The sequence below is a fragment of the Xenopus tropicalis genome, unplaced genomic scaffold, assembly GCF_000004195.4.
Source record: "Xenopus tropicalis strain Nigerian unplaced genomic scaffold, UCB_Xtro_10.0 Sca3, whole genome shotgun sequence".
Taxonomy (NCBI): Eukaryota; Metazoa; Chordata; class Amphibia; order Anura; family Pipidae; genus Xenopus; species Xenopus tropicalis.
In genome coordinates this window covers 12,187-34,308 of record NW_022279349.1, presented here as the reverse complement: position 1 = coordinate 34,308, position 22,122 = coordinate 12,187, and the positions used below count along the sequence as shown (strand labels likewise).

Sequence of the window (22,122 nt, the reverse complement as noted above, 5' to 3'; positions counted from 1 at the left end):
ATGCTATGAAGAGTGATACTGGTGACTACGACTTGATTTTTCAAGGCACAAAGAAGGAGGTGTGGGTCCAGAAAAACATCATGCTTGGTTATGGGTAAGTCATCTGTGGCTCTAAGTAGGATGCAAGTAAAGTTCCCATGACCTTGGTTAACGGGTATCTTTATGTAAAATTCACTTGCCATGTAAAGAAGCACACAAAACTAATTTGTTAAATTGGGGATAATATGTTTTAAATTGAACCAGTACAATTACAAATAGTAATCAATTAGCAATTAGTTTTACTCAGTCTGCAGCAAGTAAAGCTGGCCATACACGCACCGATAATATCGTACGAAACCTTCCGCGCTGAATTGGCAGAAGAAGGTAGAAATCCTATTGTTTCTACCTCCTTATCTGCCGTTTCAGCCCTGAATGGTTTGTGGCTGATTGTACGATCTTTGCACGAAAGATCGCAAATCGCCACGTGTGTGGCCACCTTTAGACTTTAAAAGCAGATATTCTGATTTGTTGCTATGTGCAACTGCATTGGGTGCAGTGCAGTTTCTGGCTGTCCCCTTCTCTTTAATGCACTGGTGGTTTTGACTTTTGAAACCACATAGCAGTCACTATCTGATCTAGACCATCCTATTGAATTATATTTGGTATTTCCAGACATAAAAGTTTGATTGGCTGATGTATGCACTCTCTGGTGCACTGGCAAATGAAGACATGGGAGGAGCCTTAGTTCCTCTTCATTTTTTGTCAGATCCAATCATTATGGCTATTGCCCAGAATTCTAGCTATCATGGTAACAAACTGTGCCTTCAGGAGTTCCAAACTGTTTGTGTGTGTGTGATGTCTTTAGTTAAGTGCTAAATATTACACTACATGGGGCTGATTTACTTACCCACGAACGGGTCGAATGGAGTCCGATTGCGTTTTTTCGTAATGATCGGTATTTTGCGATTTTTTCGTATGTTTTGTGATTTTTTTCGGATTCTGTACGAATTTTTCGTTACCAATACGATTTTTGCGTAAAAACGCGAGTTTTCCTATCCATTACGAAAGTTGCGTAAAAAGTTGCGCATTTTTCGTAGCGTTAAAACTTACGCGAAAAATGCGCAACTTTTCGCGTAAGTTTTAACGCTACGAAAAATGCGCAACTTTTTACGCAACTTTCGTAATGGATACGAAAAACTCGCGTTTTTACGCAAAAATCGTATTGGTAACGAAAAATTCGTACAGAATCCGAAAAAATCGCAAAACATACGAAAAAAGTCGCAAAATGTTCGTTTTCAAGTCGGAACTTTTCCAATTCGGGTCGGATTCGTGGGTTAGTAAATCAGCCCCCATGTGTAAGATGTTTAGGAATACATTACATATGAAAAGTTTCCAGGCTTTTCTCAAATAGAGCAAATTTGTTCTACTAAAAAATACATAGGACAAAGGGCCCTAAGGCAGTGATCCCCAACCAGTGGGTCGGGGGCAGCATATTTTGCACCTTCCCCCCTTTGATGTTGCTCCCAGTGGCCCTAAAGTAGGTGCCATTTTTAAATTTCTGGCTTGGAGACAAGTTTTGGAAGCAAAGAGACAGTTTAACTCCAAGCAGAATGTCCAGCGGGCCTCATGGGGCCACCAAATAGCCAATCACAGCCCTTATTTGGCATTCCCAAAGAAGCTTATTCATTGCTTGTGTGGCTCACCAACATGTTTCACTTTTTTCTCCCTAGTATAAAAGGTTGGGGATCCCAGCCCTAAGGGTTCCTGTGCTGAACAGTGCATTTCATATGTCATTGAGTAACAATGTGATAGCAAAGTGGCAACAAAAAATATGCAGATAGCAACAAATGTAAAGGGGATATTAACAATGGCGATATGTGTATCCCTATAGCTTACATAGAAAAGGTTTACCGTAATTAAAAAAAAACTTACCCTACAGTTAAATGAAACCCTGGGTTAGGTTATTTTTTATGATAATTGAGATTTTCCTGTAATGTTTTCCCTCCCCAGATCCAGTCTCTGTGTCCAACATAACTTCTAACCTTGATGAATCAGGGATGAAAACGATTCTGAGTGTTTCCTACAGTGGGGAAGAGGCGACAGTTGGCATGGAACGGGGGAGCCCTGCCTGAGAGACACCAGCTGAGTGACAGTAACAAGACTCTCACTGTACCCAGTACTGACACCGGCACATTCACCGCCCTTGTCTCCAACCCCGTCAGTGACGAGATAATTGAGTGTGTCCTCCCACGACCAGGTAAGCAGAACTGTTATATTTGAAATTCTAAGAGTATTTTGTGCAACTGTTAATTAAATGGTTATCTGTTTTTGAGTTTAATATGTATACATTACAAAGGAAGGGTGCAGTTTACAGTCTTTTTTTTTGTATTTCATGAAAAAAAAGTTTTGTTGAATAGGATTTCATTAACATCCCCAACCTTATTTTATGGAGATATGAAGTGAATGTACAATTATTTACTTAAATGTCACTGATCTCATTGCAAGGCAATCCAGCACCCCCGTAAGCAATCGTTTGTAATAATATCATAGCTTGAGAAGAACTGGAGCTTAAAGGACATGTAAACCCCCCCCCCTCCGAAATCTTTAAATATCTGCCTTCTGGTTGTTCAAAAGTAAGTAAGGCTGCAGCATCCCCTAAATGACTTAGATTTCCTTCTCCTCCTGTAACCCACTAGGCCCCCTCCCTCGGGAATTTACTTTGGCTCTTGGCTCCTGGGCATGCTCAGTTCTTCTCAACTTACGTTGCCCAGGGCAACCAATCAGCAATTAGATTTCAACAGTTAGAAAAGCAAAGCATCTGATTGGCTGCTTTGAGCAATAACACCAGTAATGTTTTACTCCACTTTTTACACAGTATTATTCTTCTATTCAGTCCCTCTGCTATTCATATCCCCATATCTCGTTCAAACCACCGCCTGGTTGCTAGGGTAAATAGCAAATTCCAAACTGGAGAACTGCTGAACAAAAGGTTAAATAACCAAAGAAATGAAGGCCAATTGCAAATTGTCTCAGAGTATTACTGTCTACAACAGAGATCCCCCAACCTTTTTTACCCGTGGGCAACATTTCAATGAAAAAAAAGCTGGGGAGCAATACAAGCACAAAAGCATTTCTAGTAGGTGACCAATAAGAACTAAGATTGGTTAATTAGTAGCCCAGTGGGGACTGGAAGACTACTAGAGGCTCTGTTGAGCAGTATACATGGTCTTTATGCCTCCAAAACTTGCCTCCAAGTCAGAAATTCAAAAATGGGCACCTTCTTTGAGGTCCCTGGGGGCAACATCAATGGGGTTGGGGAGCAACATGTTCCTCCCGAGCCACTGGTTGGGGATCACTGGTCTACAACATACTATAAGTTAATTTAAAGGTGAAAACTCCTTTAATTTGGCTATCTTGCCTTTTTATTATCTTTCCCTCTCAGTCCCACTATAAATTTCTGCCCACCTTTATCCAATATGTTACTAGATAAATTCCTCATTTTGTGTTAATAGTAGTGGTAAGTTAGGTTGAATAAAGACATGTCCATCATGTTCAACCATAATGCCTATATGTAACCTGCCTAAACCCCATCTGAAGCCTCTCTAATTTGCCTCAGAGGAGGAAGAATTCCTTCCTGAATTACGTGAGAGAAAGGTGGAAATTGGACTTTGCGCTGCACTGTCAATAATTACTGGAGTGGCTGTCGTGGCTCTCAAGGTGAGTTACATATCTTTCATTGATAAAATGTTAGGGAGACAGAAGTTATTAGCTCTGATCAGGCCCCATGGGAACAATATATTAAATCACCATAGAAGAATAGAAATTGCACGTCGCATTATATTATGAATCAGTATATATTTGGTAAGTTAACATTAACCGCATTCAATAATTGATAAACCACAATCAAATCACAAGGACCCAGAGGAATGGGACAGCTGGGCACCTATATTAGTTTATATATACCCTTATCAGACAGGGTTTCTGGCAGGTAGAGATGTGAAAGACAATATTTTGAGAATACTGAAACTCATAGTAGTGTGTTGGAAAATGGAATCTCAAGAACATTTACAAGCTTTCGACAGGGTGAACTAGAATGAAAAATAAAACAGAGGGAGCCAGAGGTTCTTGCAAAAAACAAAATAACAGTGTTAACACCCACAGGGTTACTCACAATACAGCTTCAGGGGCCAGTGGTACAGGCAACACCCACACAGAGTGTAATACAGACTGACACTCCCCTGCGGGCAGACTGGCAGGAGTCTCACTTCCCCTCTGCCAAACCCCGTAGGGAATTCTCTATCCTGATTCCCTATTCACTGGGATCCCTACACTACAGGCAATATGGCCTGGGAGAGATACCTCCAAAACTGCCAGTCCTATGTAGGAGCTCAGAACTGCTCATTCTAGCTCAGCCCTAACTGCCTTACACCCCTAGAGTGGTACTATAAAGGGAGCTACACCTGCCACTAATGCCTCACGGGGCCCTGTTCCCCGACTTCAACTCACAGCAACACCCTGTTCCTCAGGTGGAAGCAAACAGGAAGGTGCCACCCTTTTCCCAGCACTATACCAAAGTGAGGCAGGAAGTGGTCACCATCCCTGCTAGCCAATAGCACACATATGTTAATGAACTCACTTAGATACACTCCCTTCTGCCCAGTAACTAAGGGAACTGAACCTGTAGGGATTTACAGCCATAGGGGCCTCTATGGGTCCCTACACATTTTACAGCAGAAAATACTGTTCTGTCATTAGTGGCCACCATTAGCTATTGGACACACAGACACAAAGTATTTTGGAGCAAGTGTCATTGAGCAAATGTAATGTCATTACAAAGGACACTTAATAAAATAAAATACTTATTTTTTTATTCTAATTTTAGCTTTTCAGTTTTTAAAGCATTTAAAAAATTCTAAAGTCAGAGTTAAACCTTTACCAGATTGAGGTACATTTTAAACAGCCTCTTTAAAATCTTTAAATACCTGCAACTCTGGTTGTTTAAAGGTTAATAGTATTTCCCTTAATCACTTGGGATTCCTTCTCCTCCTCTAACTCACTCGGCCTCCTCCAGGTTACCAACACACAGCCAATGAAGAGATGGCACTGCAGGTTTCAATAGAAACTCTGCCCTAGCTGTGCACTCTGCTGGGGAAACATGTTTTTTCTCCTAACCCCCTCTCCTGAGTTCAGTTTAAGCACTATAGGGCACAATACAAGCAGGACTTTTTATCAAAGTAAGTTCTGCCTGTGTAAGCCTGCATTCATCATTGCATGAACTTTACAGAGCACATGTGCTGTATGTAGATGTAAATGTCTCTGATAATGTCAGAGGGGAAATGGCCACCTGGTGAAAGCTGCTATTTGGTTTAGGTGTTGGCAGTCTCCCTCTATTTATACACCCACTCCTGCCCCATCACTGATGTCACAAAGGGGGTGGGCGGGCCGGCACTTGCTTATAAATAGAGGCTGCCAAAGGCAGAAGTGGGGCACAGTAAGGTTGCAGGGGGAAAGGGCAGCAGGAAGAGCTCAACCCCAACGCACCTGCGATGTGCAAATATTGTGCGGATGTTGGCCCACACATTGGTGCACATCACTAGGTAATAATTCCAAGTCCCAACACAACAGGGAAATCCTGTTCCATAGGAACCAATAAGATGTTTGCTTTTAAACAGGTGACCAGTAAAGGCTCCCTGGCCAGTAGCAAATGTTGCACATTTTATTATGTAACCCTATTCACTTAATATCTTGGCCTCTTTCCATTTGTTTTAGGGCGCAGCAAGGAAAAAATTTGAAGGGTTGAAGTGTAAGGCAGCAAATGAAAACTCGGCAACTGCTGAAAGTCTTGTGAGCCAACATTCCTGCGCAGTTTCAGTTGATGGTCCAACTAAGGAAAAATCAGATATGTTTCCGTGATTTACCAAAGAAGTTCTGTTTGGTCATAGGGTGAACCTTGACCTGCTAATCTTAATACATTAGATTAATTCTTCCTATATCTCTACTAGATCTTTTCATAAATAATCATTAGGTAATTAGGCAACAGAAGTAAGTTCATATAAGTATGTACCTCTCTGTCCTTTTTATAATTGCCGCTCCTATAATCTCTCCTGTTCAGATCATTCTGTACATGAATAAGAGAAATATATAAGATCGTATAGGTTGGGCATTAATAAGAGCAGAGATGATAGGATTAACATAAAAATTGCTCGTTATTACTAATTATAATGCATAGGGGATTATATATTTCATAATTGCAGAGATATATAATGGTTACATATATCTAGTGTTTTACTTACATTCACTTTCCTATTATATACTATGTGCTTATGATTAGTGATGAGCAAATCTGTCCATTTTTCTTCTCCGAAAATTTCTCGAAACAACAGCAAAATTCCCCCCCTTTTTTGACGTGACCACTCCTATTTTGACGCGTTTGCGCCTATTTTTACATGACCACGCCTATTTCGACACGACCAAGCCTATTTTGATGCGTTTGTGCCTATTTTGACACGACCACGCCTATTTCGACATGACCACACCTATTTTGACGCAACCACACCTATTTTGACACGACCACGCCTATTTCGACATGACCACACCTATTTTTACGCAACCACACCTAGTTTGACACGCCCATGCCTATTTTGACACGCCCACGCCTATTTTGACAAGCCCGTGCCTTTTGACACGGACACGCCTATTTCGACACGGACACGCCTATTTTGACGCGACCACACCAAGTTTGACACGCCCACGCCTATTTTGACAAGACCACAATTTTTTTGACACGCAATGAATTTTACAGCAGCAAATTTTCTCAGAAGTTTCGCTAAACAATTCGGCAATGGCGAAATGCGGAAATTCACTGAGAATCTATGCCTGGCAAAAAAATTTGCTCATCACTATCTATTATCTTTTTATAAATAATCATTAGGTAATTAGGCAACAGAAGTAAGTTCATATAAGTATGTGCCTCTCTGTCCTTTTATTAATTGCCACTCCTATAATCCCTCCTGTCCAGATCATTCTGTACATGAATAAGAGAAATATATAAGATCGTATAGGTTGGGCATTAATAAGAGCAGAGATGATAGGATTAACATAAAAATTGCTTGTTATTACTAATTATAATGCATAGGGGATTATATATATGATTCCAGAGATTTGTAATGGTTACATATATCTAGTGTTTTACTGGCTTTCATTTTCCTATTATATACTGTGTGCCTGTGTTTACTTAAATCAAAATAAATTTTCCTGAGCATCGCACTGTTGTTCATCTGATTTTACTGTGGAAGAGAGAAGTGTATGTTGGTTCTGGCATTGCCTGAATGGGAAATATCAAAAGAAGGAGTTGATGCAGTTCTAAGACAAGATTAAAGGAGAAGGAAAGGTAAATACTAGTTTATCAGAAAGGTCTATGTAAATACAACCATAAGCACTCACAGAAAAGCTGCACTGACTTCTCTATCAAAAGAAACACAGGATTTCTTGTCTTCTTTTGTGTAAACATGTTCTTCTGTGTCAGACCTCCTTTTCTCAGAAAAATCTTTAGGGCCAGGGGCACCAATCTGCTTAGATTGTTACTCTTTCCCCCCTCCCTTTTCCTGCCCCCTCCCATAAAATTGTACTCCCCCTCCGAACAGAATGTGTGATCTGAGCTACCAGCAGCTAGAGCTGCAGCATGGAACCTACTGAGACCAACTAAAATGGCAGCTGCAGAGGGAGCTTCTTGGGCTCTTTACTCAGGCATAGTAAAGCTTTCTGCTGCATAAATATAGCGTTCTAGGTGGCACTAATGTGGCAAATCTATTGGCAGTAAAATTTCCTTCTCCTTTAAAGGGGTGGTTCAACTTTAAGTATGTTATAGGTGTATGTTGGTTCTGGCATTGCCTGAATGGGAAATATCAAAAGAAGGAGTTGATGCAGTTCTAAGACAAGATTAAAGGAGAAGGAAAGGTAAATACTAGTTTATCAGAAAGGTCTATGTAAATACAACCATAAGCACTCACAGAAAAGCTGCACTGACTTCTCTATCAAAAGAAACACAGGATTTCTTGTCTTCTTTTGTGTAAACATGTTCTTCTGTGTCAGACCTCCTTTTCTCAGAAAAATCTTTAGGGCCAGGGGCACCAATCTGCTTAGATTGTTACTCTTTCCCCCCTCCCTTTTCCTGCTCCCCCTCCCATAAAATTGTACTCCCCCTCCGAACAGAATGTGTGATCTGAGCTACCAGCAGCTAGAGCTGCAGCATGGAACCTACTGAGACCAACTAAAATGGCAGCTGCAGAGGGAGCTTCTTGGGCTCTTTACTCAGGCATAGTAAAGCTTTCTGCTGCATAAATATAGCGTTCTAGGTGGCACTAATGTGGCAAATCTATTGGCAGTAAAATTTCCTTCTCCTTTAAAGGGGGTGGTTCAACTTTAAGTATGTTATAGAATGTGCTATTCCTAGAAACTGCAATTGGTCCTCAATAATCTTTATATTTTTGAGTTATTTGCCTTCTTTCTCTTTCCAGCTTTTAAATGGGGGTCACTGACCCCAGCAGCCAAAAACTATTACTCTGTGAAGCTGCAATTTTATTGTTATTGTTACTTGTATCACTTATCTTTCTATTCAGATATACATACATCTTTTATTCAAGCCACTGCCTGGTTGCTAGGGAAAATAACACCCTGGCTACTCTCTACATCTTACTAAATTTAATTTAAAGGTGACCTATGCCTTTAAACAAGGTAGTTTATCTTAAAATTAAGTGTCAATGTAATGTTGGCAGTGATATAAATATGTGCAACTGGTGTTCATTTTTTATAGCTTGTGTTTTTGAAATATTTAGCTTTATGTTCAGCTTTGCAGTTAGGAACTTCAGCAGCTGTCTGGTTGTGATTTAACTTGGCAGTGGTTGGAATAAGAGACTAAAAGACAAATAGAAGAGGACTCGAATAGAAAGAAAAATAGTGAAAGCCTGTGACCATCAGCTGGATAGCATTTTAAACTCAAAAAGCAGAAAGGAATGCAGACAAGTTGCAAGAATAAGACAAATAGCAATGTATCCAAATAGTCATAATACCGTATATACTCGAGTATAAGCCGACCCGAATATAAGCTGAGGTACCTAATTTTACCTAAGAAAACTGGAAAAACTTATTGACTCGAGTATAAGCCTAGGGTGGGAAATACAGCAGCAACTGCTAAATTTCAATAATCAAAATAAATACAAATAAAATGACAGCCCCCTCAGCGTCCTCCCCAACATCCTCCAGCTCCCCTCAGCGTCCTCCTCACCATACTCCAGCTCCCCCAGCATCCTCCCAACATCATCCAGCTCCACCCAGCATCCTCCCCAACATCATCCAGCTCCCCCCAGCATCCTCCCCAACATCCCCCGGCATTCTCCCCAACATTCTCCAGCTCCTCCCAGCATCCTCCCCAACATCATTCAGCTCTCCCCAACATCCCCCAGCGTTCTCCTCAACATCCTCCAGCTCCCCCCAGCATTCTCCTCAACATCCTCCAGCTCCCCCCAGCGTTCTCCACAACATCCTCCAGCTCCCCCCAGCATTCTCCCCAACATCCCCCAGCTCCCCACAACATCCTTCCCCGCCTCTCCTGCTCGCCTGCCTGTCTGCCTCCCTGCTTGCCTGCTGCGTCCGGCTGCTGCTGCTGCTTCCGCCTGCGTGCTGCCTCCACCTGCGTGTTGCCTCCGCCTGAGTCCGGCCGCTGTTTCCCCCGTCTTTCTAATTTTGCAGCTCAGATCTTTTATAAGTTTGCGCCCCATGCGTGCTGACGTCACAGGTATGCACGGGGCGCAACCAATAAAATTACCCGCTGACCACCAATGAGCCAACGGAGTGTAACACTTTAAAGGGGCCTCCTTTAAATCCACGATCTTTCAGGCCTGGGGCAACTGTGCCCCCCTGGAATATTAATCGCGATTGCAGGCAAGTGAGACCTCTCTGAAAATCTGCTTTTAATCCGACTCGAGTATAAGCCGAATTTTTCAGCACATTTTTGGTGCTGAAAAACTCGGCTTATACTCGAGTATATACGGTAAGTGAAATATCTAATAACAGATATACAGTAGTGGACAGTTCATAATTCAGCATATAAAACAGTAATGTATGTGGTGCATTGTCCCAAACCAAGTCCCTGTGTACAACCCTATTGGGCAATCCTGGTGTCCATCTAAGTTCCAGTTTCCAAACACAGCTCACCCTCGTATGGTCAAGTACTCAGACCCATCAATCTTACAGCCCCTGTTCTCAAATACAGCCAGACTAGTAGTGGCGCGGTACCAGCTCTGGGTGGGCAAAGAGTCAAACTCCCTGCAGCCAAGTATGTGTAATGCTATAGGTTGGGAGAAAACACATTGCATAAGCAGTACAGATCATACATTAGTGCACAGATCATACCATTTTGTCTGTTCCTCTTTGTTTCCCTGCAGCCGCTGTGCATGGATTATTGACTCTTATGGGGGGAATTCACAAGAGTGATGATATTGAGACAAAATAAAAGTGGAGATAGATTTGTCAGATTTTCCACCTAATTCACAAACCTCTATCTCCACTTTTATGAATTTGTCTTTTAAAGAGCAAGGAAAGGCTACTACTGGAGCCCTTAACATAGTGTAGAGCCCCTTGTCCATAGCAAATCGCCAAATTAATTTTTTTAAAATAATGCTTACTTCTCCCAAAAATTGGGATTAACTTTCACGGCCACCATCTTGGATTCCCGCGCTCGATTAAACAGGCCCCCCCCCCGCTCACACACCCCCTCCCGGCGATCGAACAGGCCCCCACTCGCACCTCTCCCGCGAACAGCACCCCGATTGCAACCCTCCCGCTCGCTCCCCGTTGCTTGCTTGCCTGTGCTTCGGCTGTCTGCATGTCACAGGGGAGGGGGAGCGCGCCTGCTTGTCACACTGAAAATGAGCAGAGCGCATGCGCCGCCTTCAGTGTCCCGGTCACACAGTCAATGGAGGAGCGAGGCATTATGGGAATCCGCTTTACACAGCTCAGTGTTTTTTCTTCTTGATTGGCTTCAGATCTTCTGAATAGGTGAAATATGGGGAGACTTAAGAGCACTATTGAGAGAACTGAAGGTATGCCTGCAGCTTGAGATTAACTCTTTACTAGCCAGATTTTGTCATTTTCCCGACATTTTTTTTATTAATTTTTTTATGAACCCAGTCCCACAGCTACAGGAGCCTCGGGGTAAGGATTTTACCTGCAGGATTTTGCATTTCGTTTGCCATTTGCCATTTCACTTTGGGGCATTTCCTGAGGGGTAATTTTACTTTGCCCAGGGAAACTATACATCATTTGTTTCAGGACAATCTGGGCTTTCTAATGTTTCCTATATTTCTGTGTAATTCCACTTCTGTAACAAGATTTAAGGGTCTAAATACCTTCTTCTCTATCCCCTACTCATTACTGGGCAGCAGCAATCCGGCCCCCACACCAACATGCCCGGTGAATAGAGCTCCAACAGGACTAGGGCCCAGCGGGTTTTTATCCAGCGCCCTGTTGGGCCGGTCCGACCCTGTACCCCAATATCCCAGTTTGGGTGCCAGTGTGTATGTGCTGTTTGCTGATCCCCAAGATGGCTGCTGGGAACAGGTGGGGACCAATGCTGTCAGGCAGCTCTGTAGTTCAGGACATGCTATGGGGGCACAGATTAGTTGGGGCAAATGTCAGTGAAGTGATTAAAGAGGGGGCACTGCTGCTAAAACTAAACATTTGCCTGAGAGGCTTTACTAATAAAAATGTTTACAATATACTCACACAAAATGTTATTATTGCCTCAAAATGTAAAAAGCATAGTGCCCAATAGTCCTCCTATTGTTTAGTAAAAACGCCACACTTTTGGCTCACCTAATCAAATATTTACTCAGTCACACTTACTCACATTTTCTAGAACAGGCAGCCATCTCTAAAAAGGTATTCTCCCTTCCTTTCCCTCCTTGCTTCATACTGCACATGTGTTTCATTCCCTCCCCCCCTCCCCTTTGGCAGATCCGCTTCTGATTGGCTGGTGGGTATGTGTAGCTCAGAACAGCAGACAGGATCAAGGTACCAACATGCTCAGAGAATAGGAAGGCTGCCGCTGGCACCTACAGGAAGGGGAGAGAGATTTCAGTGATGTCACTGTAGGCTTCACACTGCTGTAGGCTGCCAGCACCATATCTCAGAGAAGCAAGCAGGGATCTGGGAATTTAGATATGCAGTAAGTACTTAAAAAGAATGCCTTTAGACTTACTTTTAATGTATATTAACCTTTCATTGTCCTTTAAGCTAAAACTAGCATAATCATGCAAATGTGAGGTAAACACTTTTTATATATAAGATAAAAATTTAACTTTTTTTAATCAGTGTTTTACTTGTTTATAAATTGTTAATGAGACTTTTGCACTTATTGTACTAGGGTGAGACAGAAACTTGTCCCCTCACAATAGGCTGCTAATCCCCATTAATATGTTACTGATCCCCCAATGGGGCCCCTACCAGAGGTATGAAATGGAGACTGGGGGAAACAAAACAGAAGAGCTTAGAATTGGTCTGACAGTTACACTGAGCTTTACTCCATTTTGAAAATGTCGGGGAAAAATGTTGTTAAAACGTTGTATAAATGTGGTTTAAACGACAAATTCACAAAAGTGTCTGTAAACTGTCTTTCTTTCACCAAAAACGAGAAAGTGGTGGTTGAGTCGGAATTTAGGCGGATTTCTGTTTGTGAATCTGGAGAAAGTGTTTTCCACCAGTTTTTCCACCACTTTTACTCCAAAAAAGGGCTCTCTCCACTTTTGTGAATTCCCCCCAGGGGTAAGTGTCTTTTATTCACAGTCTTTGTTGCTCAATAGTTTACATAGTTAAAGTGGCCAGTCTGAAGCAGCCTAACACTGGGTACCCACCAGACATATTTCCATCACCAGTTAGACAAAACTGGCCAACATCTTTGCCTGGAAAGTGGAAACAATAGAATGAAACCCAACAGATTCCAGCTGAGCCGGTATGTGAGAGTAGTCTGCTCATACACATTGACAAGTGTAAACAATAACACTGAATGGCTCTTTAGCCTCATTCTCTTGTTCAGAAAACTGCACCAGCTTCTTTTGCTTACGCTGACGTCTGGTCTATTGTTGTTATGTTTTCAGGGAGCACTGAGATGTATTATTTTTGATTTGCTATTATAAATAGACACTACTGCTGTTTTTTTTTTATTTGACCCACTAAAGCATCTTTGCCTTCCGGCTGCTCGCTATTCTGGTTTTGCAACATGAGCACTGCTTCCTCTGATTCTGTTTAGAGGGTTATAAATCTTGTTTCTTATGTGGGTTTGGTGGGTGTTTCTTTTCTTTATTTCACCATAGGTTCATTTCTTTGTCGGTTATAAACTGCAGGTTCTGCTGTCTGACCCCAGCCTGGTTGCTCACACCTCTGGTTCCTTGGCACTCTACCATTTCATCCATCATAAACTGAATTAGGTGAATGTAGGCAACAGAGTTAGGTGCCCATCACCCCCTCACCATTGCACCCTAGGCCTCTTCTGCCTACGCCGTATTGTCGGCCCTGTTCTTATGATCAGTAGGAACTAGTATTGCTAGTATTGAACCACCACCATCCTGCTTTTAGCCACAGCTGACCCTATGTTGTCCCTAACCCAACACTGACCAGGCTTACTGTGTCTGCATGTTTATAATGCCTTGGCATTTCAAATACTTTAAAGGCCCAATAGCCCATCACAGGCCCTATATATAGTGGCTGTCTATGGCAGCTTTTCTGGAATTTGCAAGAATATAGAGATTTCCATATAGACATTGACAGTCTGGGCTTGGGTGCCTGCACCAAGAGCTGGCTCTTTTACTCACAATTAGGGTTGGTGCCTTTCCTTTCCCTGAAGACCGGAAAGGGGAACAGGATGGATGTCGTTGAGGGCTGACAGGTGACGTAGAGACTGGGCAATGATATTTAACAGGTGTAATGTCAGAGTCCTGTCCTAATAGATTAGAGGAACAGAACTTCCATTTGAAGCGGCGTAGGGGGTTCCTCACGGTGAGGGTGGTTGGGGAATGCCCTGCCGGGGGGATGTTGGGTAGGGGTTCCTCACGGTGAGGGCAGTGAGGTTGGGGAATGCCCTGCCGGGGGATGTTGGGTAGGGGGTTCCTCACGGTGAGGGCAGTGAGGTTGGGGAATGCCCTGCCGGGGGATGTTGGGTAGGGGGTTCCTCACGGTGAGGGCAGTGAGGGGTTGGGGAATGCCCTGCCGGGGGATGTTGGGTAGGGGGTTCCTCACGGTGAGGCAGTGGGGGTTGGGGACATGTTGGGTAGGGGGGGTGAGGGGGTTGTTGGGAATGCCCTGCCGGGGGATGTTGGGTAGGGGGTTCCTCACGGTGAGGGCAGTGAGGGGGTTGGGGATGCCCTGCGGGGATGTTGGTAGGGGTTCCTCACGGTGAGGGCAGTGAGGTTGGGGAATGCCCTGCCGGGGGGATGTTGGGTAGGGGGTTCCTCACGGTTAGGGCAGTGAGGTTGGGGAATTGCCCTGCCGGGGGGATGTTGGGTAGGGGTTCTCATGGTGAGGGCAGTGAGGTTTGGGGAATTGCCCTTCCTAGTGATGTGAGGTAAGGGCAGCAAGATTTCTGTGTAATGCCTATAGGAGGGCCTGGAATTGAGATTTAATTGAACATTCAGAACACTCTAGATGAAGGTGCATATATTTTGATGCTTTATTTATATATTCCACACTCTATGTGTATAATTCGTGGGAGATGAGTAGCTGATTTATATGCTCTAGAGCCTTAACATTGGAATGAGCGTATACTTGCTCGAGGTGTTTGCATCTGTTTGAGTATTAGTTTGCCCGATTAGTCACTCCTCTCGCGCTCATAAGGTGTCATGATGCTGCTTAACTTCGGCTTGGCTGCTTGAACAGTTAGTATGTGACTCATGAGACTTCGACGTGACTTTCTTCAATCTCATCACCCTGTTTATCAGCTACTTGAACTATGTAATTATGGAAAAATTGACAATGCAGTTATTGTGTGCCTTCATAGTATGCCCGAAGTTTTTTTCTCCTAATTAATCAGTGATGGGTTTTAGGCAGATTACGTTACTTCAACTGTCCATCTTACAGGTCAACGGAATATGTGAGAGAGATCCTGCTCCCATCCAGCACCAATTGTTAATAGTCTCTGTATTTATGCTGGAATACCAGCAGATGCACTGTACCCTTATCCTTACACATAGCTGTCGTTTTGCTGTGCATATCTTCGCAAAAAAGGATTGCGCTACACCGATAAGTGTGACCTCATAGATATCTTACACGAGTGATTACACTTGGCTTCCACCATATAGGGCCACAGCTCCCAGTGTTGAACTTGAACTCAATTAAAGGCTCCTCTTACATTTCTTCAATACTATTTCATATATCAACTACATAATGATGCATTTGATAAAGGCTAGTTAACCTGAATTGGTTGCTTATAAGTGACACGCTAGCTAAGTTGAGTAAAGATGTTGCAGCCTCTTGTATGTATAAAGATCAATCAGTAAGTACGTTTTCCTACTGATCATGACTAAGATACCTTCTTCCTCTCCATTAGTGTAAGAAACATGACTAGTCTCTGTCGTTCTCTATTGTGCAATTGATATGCACATTTAGTCATAGCAGTCATGTCCTAGTCTCTCAGAATCCTTCATACACTATGAGGCTTGGGGCATGAATCTCAAAACCACCATAACTGAAATTAGTAAGCAAAGTAAAAATAGTACTCTTAGAACTAATATCATCTATGGTGTAGATTGTCTGTAGCAGATTTATATTATTCTTCATTTCAATTTGGGCAAAGATTTAAACAGTTCTACAGAAAAGGAAGTAAGCCTTCTTGTGACCAAACTGAAATGTGACTAGAACTCTAATAGTCATTTGCCAGGTCTCTCTCTTTTGTATGTTTTCCTTTACAGTTCCCTTTTACTCCCGACCATATCTTCCATGACACTTGACCACGGCTTCCTTAGAGAGGACTGTGTGAATTAGGCTGATGCTAAATAGCACCACATGGTGGTAGTAATGAACATCTCTGGCGATATCACATGTTTTTACCATCTGTGCCCAATCAGTGTGGCTCTTTATTTTATAATTAGACATATAGGGCATCGTTTTTATTTTCAAACTGTAGGGCTTTTGTAAATCCCCTAGCTGCATTGTTTTGCATTGTTATTGGGCTGTAACAACCATTGGAGAGCATTTTACTTTCCATCTCGTTAGGCACAAGCAATTACCTCCGAATGGACCCCTCTCGGCGGCAACCAGGATAGAGACCATATTACATATTAAATAGCAATTTCAATCTATGATAGTTTGTGATATAGACAATTTTCTTATATCTGAGGCACTGTACGAGTATATTTTGAATGGTGTATATATACTCAAGACATAGCAACATGACCTATACTCGCAAATTTATATTAAACATCGGATATTATTATGATAAATATGTTAAAAGGGGCAAATACAGACTACAGTAAGGAGGTATACTATACCACACTCTATAAAAGTGCTTAAGGAGAAGTGGGCTTGATGCACTTCAAGCAAAAACAAAGGAAATCACTGTAAAAAACATGCCAAATACTCCAGGTATACTGATATTAGTCCTCATGAATTACATGTGACATTCAGCTGTTATCACAATAGACTCTCTGCAACCTAGTGTCTCTTATATTTCAGTGAACATTGTAGGGGGCGGCCACATGTGATAATTCTATGCGCTCAAAATGTCATGTACGCACTGGCCTTAAAGATCTCTGAGGCGAATATCCGATTCCAGTCTCGTGGTTATCTAAGTGTGGGATTCAGATAGCAAAATCCTAAGACAATTTCAAACATGCCCTTCGGATATAGCTCAGATTCTCTCTCTATTGTGTCATCTACTCTCGCCTGTCCAATGTCACCTAGTGTTTGTGTTAAGTGTACTTCGTTATTAGCAGCATGTGAGAGCTGAGAGCAGAGAGAATAAATGGCAAAATTCGTGATGGCTAATGCTACTTGGGTAGTATATATGGACATCGTGATCTCGCTCCAAGGTACCACGATTATATGTGGTACTCAAAAATTTAATCACATATATTATCTTCCGTGTAATGTGGCAATATTACCAAACGATAGACTAACTTGAGGCAAATGAATAGAATATATCAAGTCTTATTATTACTTAGGTGTGCGAGTACAAGAATTCCTAACTTGAATGTCTTAAGTAGGTGGCGGCTACTGCCTAAATAGAAGATATATTAAGATAGAAAGAGCACCTAATGGCATACTATTATTATTATTCTATTAAATGCAAGATCGCTGCAATTGTATACTGAGCCATTATTCTCTAGATAAATGTTGTTTCACGAGGTCCTATAAAATTGGACCATGAACTGTGTTTTTATGTCCTCGTTAACAGATCTGCAAGTGTATTGGTAATTGTGATTTTTAGCCACTGCTGGTGGCTAGCGCATGTAGGGTGGATCTAGCTAACGATGTATCATAGAGAGAGACTGACGAGGACAGCTTGGACATCCCAGTCTATGAATTACAGGAGAAACTCATTCTTGTCTCTTTATCTAACAGAGATAACGCACAGAAAAAGAGGGAACTCAGTTATACTGAAATAGACTCAAAAAGAATATGTGAGGCTTGTGTGTCTCTGCGATGTCATCAATCTGGTCGGTTGAATGGTTCTTCATACTCTGCCAGATTTCGGATGTATATATGTGCTTCTGTTTACGTGTTCTCTGTGAATCATATCATCCCAAGCATTGCAACAAGCGTAATAGATCCTTATACGCTGAATCTTCAATCATACACACCATCAATTCATGGTGCTGCTTCTAGCACTGCCCTCTAGATATTGGTGCGCTGGCTAATATGTGAACTGGTAGGCTACTCTTCCAGTTGCTCGACTCACGTGAGCGAGAGTTACTTGTATCATCTAGCATAAAGTCCATTTTACACGACGTACACTGCGTCGTGCATGCCTACTCTTAGACGCCAGTGACGCATTCTATCACGATATTAGTCAGTTCCCATGTTCTCGACCACTCCCAAAACCCCCGTGTCGTAAATCCCGATAGCACATCTATTATTGGCGTGCTATCACCGGTAGCAGCTTAAATCTCTAGGTGCTAGTGACTTTCTACAGAGGAAAGGGTACTCAGTAACATACATGAGGTCCAATCAATATAGCGTGTATTGGTATACTGCCGAGACTATATACTACCAAACACAGCATTACCTGCTGTAAACAGAGTATGGTTAATTATATTCTTACTCTGTGGGATTGCAATTTAGTACTCATCCTACTTCGTTAAATCTATTGGTTTGGTGAAATACACCAATATTAACTCAAGCTGACGTTTACAAAGTTGGGGCATCTACTTCTAACTAAATTTCAAATAATGAATATAAACCCCATTGTGGCTGTTGCTGCACTCTCACAGGTTAGGAAAGTTAAGAGAAATAGTAATATCTTCACATGTGCGGGTACAAGGATACCTAAAAAGTGACACGTTATATCGCTGACTCTCCTATAACTGGAATTACACCGCAGTAGAATCCAGAGGGAATCGACTTTAACCGAATTTAAGGATAAGCCATCTCCCCACATTAGGACGGTGACAATGTTTAATCATAATTAGTCGCACCGAATCTATAAAACTGGATTCTTTTTTCTCGGTAGTAATTAAACTAAGTCTTACGTTGGATACAATTCGATAGCTCAGAGCTAAGATACAAATATAATCTATTCTATAATATGAGATGACAAATACAATCAAAACCGTATAAGGATCTATATAGGTCATATACTGTTTATTGAATGTTTCTCCATATAGAATAAGACGTGTAGGTATGGAGATCCAAGATATGTGAATTAATGACTCTAGTATGCCGGAAATCTACCGTTAGAGATGGCACTGTAGCATTATCGATTTACGAATAGATGGAGTAAACGGGTATACCTCTTGTAGTAACTACCTCCTCCTATTAGAGATACAAGTATATAATGAATTTAGTAACTGCCAAAAAACAAAAGGGTGATTATTAATTTATTATTGTTGTAGTATATTATTGTTAATTCTTTTTAGTTATGCTATAATAATGGTCTCATTAGCATACCCTCCTATGATAGTATAAGGAATATAAATCCAAGACACATACAAATAGAGTATTACAACCCATAAGATAGGGCTGTATCTGCTCTCGCTAATAAAGGTGGTGAAATTAATTATAAATCTATCATGGTGTGGGATCAAATTGTGAGATACGTCGTGCTCATAGTAGAGAAATATATAGCAGGTCAACTATTAAATTATGAGAATTACCCAAGGTATGATTCTCTCTCCTGGACCCTCCAGATATCTTACAGGGTTAATCTAACAATTCTTATCTGTATGGATTAGCAGTAATCAGCATTACGAGGTTTTATCGAGCATATTTATCTATTAGTATGGAGAGATGCAATATGACTCATCCTCTATAAACTCCCAAGAAATAGACCGCAATATATCAGGCAATGTGTCTGCTCCCACATTAACGGGCTAGTATATGTCATTCTGGAATCCAGTCCAGGTTACTGTTTTTTAATCCAGAAAAAGGGAATCATGTGAACGCCTAAAAATGATAACCCTCCACTAGGATCGTACCTGACCTCTGCGAATGTTGCTACCACTAGCATGGAATCCTACGTTTGGAGAAGGTCAAGTATAGGCATTATTTTTGTGTGTTTATTTTCCCTGGCTTCGCAGAGAGAGAACAAGTGTGATTAGGTCATATTAGACAATTTAAAAACTAGAACCATGAACATGCTCAGAGCATGTGCGTGCCAGCCCTCCCTGATAATGAAGCGTGCCAGTCTCATATTTCAGGTTCATACCCGAAATATCTACGTAATACACAGCTACCTCTGTTATTTATGTGTATCCAGAACGAATAGATGGTAAATTAGTTGCTTGATGTGTGTCGTGCTCTCAAGATTTACATAAAGGAGTTTCACCCATTGTGAGATGTGGTGGCTCCGTAATCTCTGACTTTGTTCGTAAAAAAAAAAAAAGATACAGTGTGTGCGCGACCCGCGCAGAGTATAAATGAAATCGAATTACAATCAACACAAAAAAAAATTGGGGTGTTATTACATTTGTTTTTACAAAGCAGCACACATATATTTTATCGCTATCCTAAATTATACTCTTAAATAGTGCAGAATAATTGGCTATCAGTACGGATGAGAGTAATGATGTCATGGGTTTGAGAGCAGTCCACCAAGAGCAATACATCCGATATTCCTGCGCTAATTAAAAAGTTGACATATAGGTCAAGTGTCGGAAGGTAATCTCCTCTCAGTTCGACAAAATGATTGCCATATAATACACAAAGATATATATAACTGGCAGCCAACAATGTTGCATTGATTAATTAGACAGGAAAACTAAATAAAATAACATCACATTTCTTCTATCAATACTCTTTATCACTTAATATTTGAAAAGTCACCACCTTTTGCCACAGAAACCTTTATTAGTGTATTGCTGATCATAAAGAATTAGTCGTGCACATGTATAACACAACTTATCACCCACCACTTCGCACCCAGTGCTGGACATCTCTAATACTATAGTAGAAGGGCAATACTCGCTTGCCAGGTTATTGCCACGTGTTATAACTGCACATTTTTGCTGTGGACTCTACAGATTGCGAATCTTACACATTTTCGCTCGTGAACTCAATAATACTGATTTCTGACTATTGTGCATCCATTGGTTCAACGTGAAGTGATTAATAGATTTTAATAGCCGTCAATTGCATATGCTAATTATTATGGAGATTCTTGGAGGAATAACGCAAAATACATACCGGCGTCTAGTGAACTGGAATAAATTAACAGGATTGCAGGATGACTTAGCAATCCAAGGTATGTTGGGATGGGGTATTGTCTTGAATTTAATCTCTACATATTAGATAGGATGGGTTACATTCTCTGGCAAAGTATCGCTTACTATCACTGTACACATGCCAAAATCTGTAACTTCCCTGCCTTATCACCAAGGAAGATAGTATGGAGTGGGGCATCACTTAAGGTCAAACCACTATGAGCCAATGAGAGTGTGGTACTTGCTTGTCTGTCTTTGCTCTCTCAGAATGGGCCAAATGAGCCTTCTCTCATTTCAGCGCGCCATGTTCATATTTCTACCCTCCTGGTTGCCACCTCAATTAATCATAGCCCATAAACATGCCACAATCTGGGTATAGTATGGCCGTTGCTCGTATGACGCATGGTATAACCGGGTGCCCTAGTGTTCGATAAATGTATCCTCTCAACAGTGTTAGACCAATGCCTAAAATGATACTGCTGCCCATAACAATGAGGCTAAGAGATATGGTATTCACTTTGTTAGAAACCACCCTCTCATGTCCTCGATAATTGCGAATGAGATGACTCCGTATTTGTGCCCGTAAGGCTTTGCACAAAATTGTAAAATATACTCCTCCCCAATCGCGACTGAGGCATCTAGGCATTCCATATTGCCAGATTGTTACCTGAACCTCTCCGCAATAAGAAGGGGTTAACACTTTGAATATAAGGAAGTGTTATTTTGTCATAAGAAATTTTAATTGAATCAGCCTTGGTAGGGTAGTGGGCACTAGATAACCTAAATCGTACAAAAGACCCTGTAGGTGTCCCTGTTGTTCTGTCCATATTTCTTATATTGTGAAAGCACGATGCCACACCGGAAAAACAAAATAACAATAGCTTACCCTCTAAGGAAAACCATATAAAAATAAAACTTATCATGTATCTCTTCCTGCTCATACAAAGAGGCATACCTTGCGCAGTGTGTATGTGTTCTAATACTCTCTTGATTAGTGTTTACTCTTGCTCTAATCCAAATTGTGATGTGTATCTCTTCTCTCGTTTCTGTTACTCGCTCTCTCTCATGCGCTGTGCTGAAAGCGTCACTAATGCTTTAGGTCGCTCCTACTCTCTATAATGTGACTGATTTATAATAATATTTCTTAATAATCGTAGATGGTTTATGCTCTTACTATGAGCAAGTGCGTCACATATATAATATAGTAAAATCGGACAGTGAATTCTTTACTACATACTAC

At 41.5% G+C, this 22,122-nt stretch overlaps 2 long non-coding RNA genes across 2 annotated transcripts; one reads left to right on the top strand and one right to left on the bottom strand.

Annotated features, from left to right (window-relative positions):
- The first annotated feature begins 2,086 nt into the window (after nucleotides 1–2,086).
- LOC116408193 lies at nucleotides 2,087–6,333 on the top strand. The gene is made up of 3 exons (XR_004220796.1): nucleotides 2,087–2,236; nucleotides 3,596–3,696; nucleotides 5,749–6,333. It is a non-coding gene; the product is annotated as an uncharacterized LOC116408193 (long non-coding RNA).
- LOC116408194 lies at nucleotides 6,296–6,624 on the bottom strand. The gene is made up of 2 exons (XR_004220797.1): nucleotides 6,536–6,624; nucleotides 6,296–6,415 (listed from the first exon to the last, which is right to left on the bottom strand). It is a non-coding gene; the product is annotated as an uncharacterized LOC116408194 (long non-coding RNA).
- Nucleotides 6,625–22,122: the final 15,498 nt, after the last annotated feature.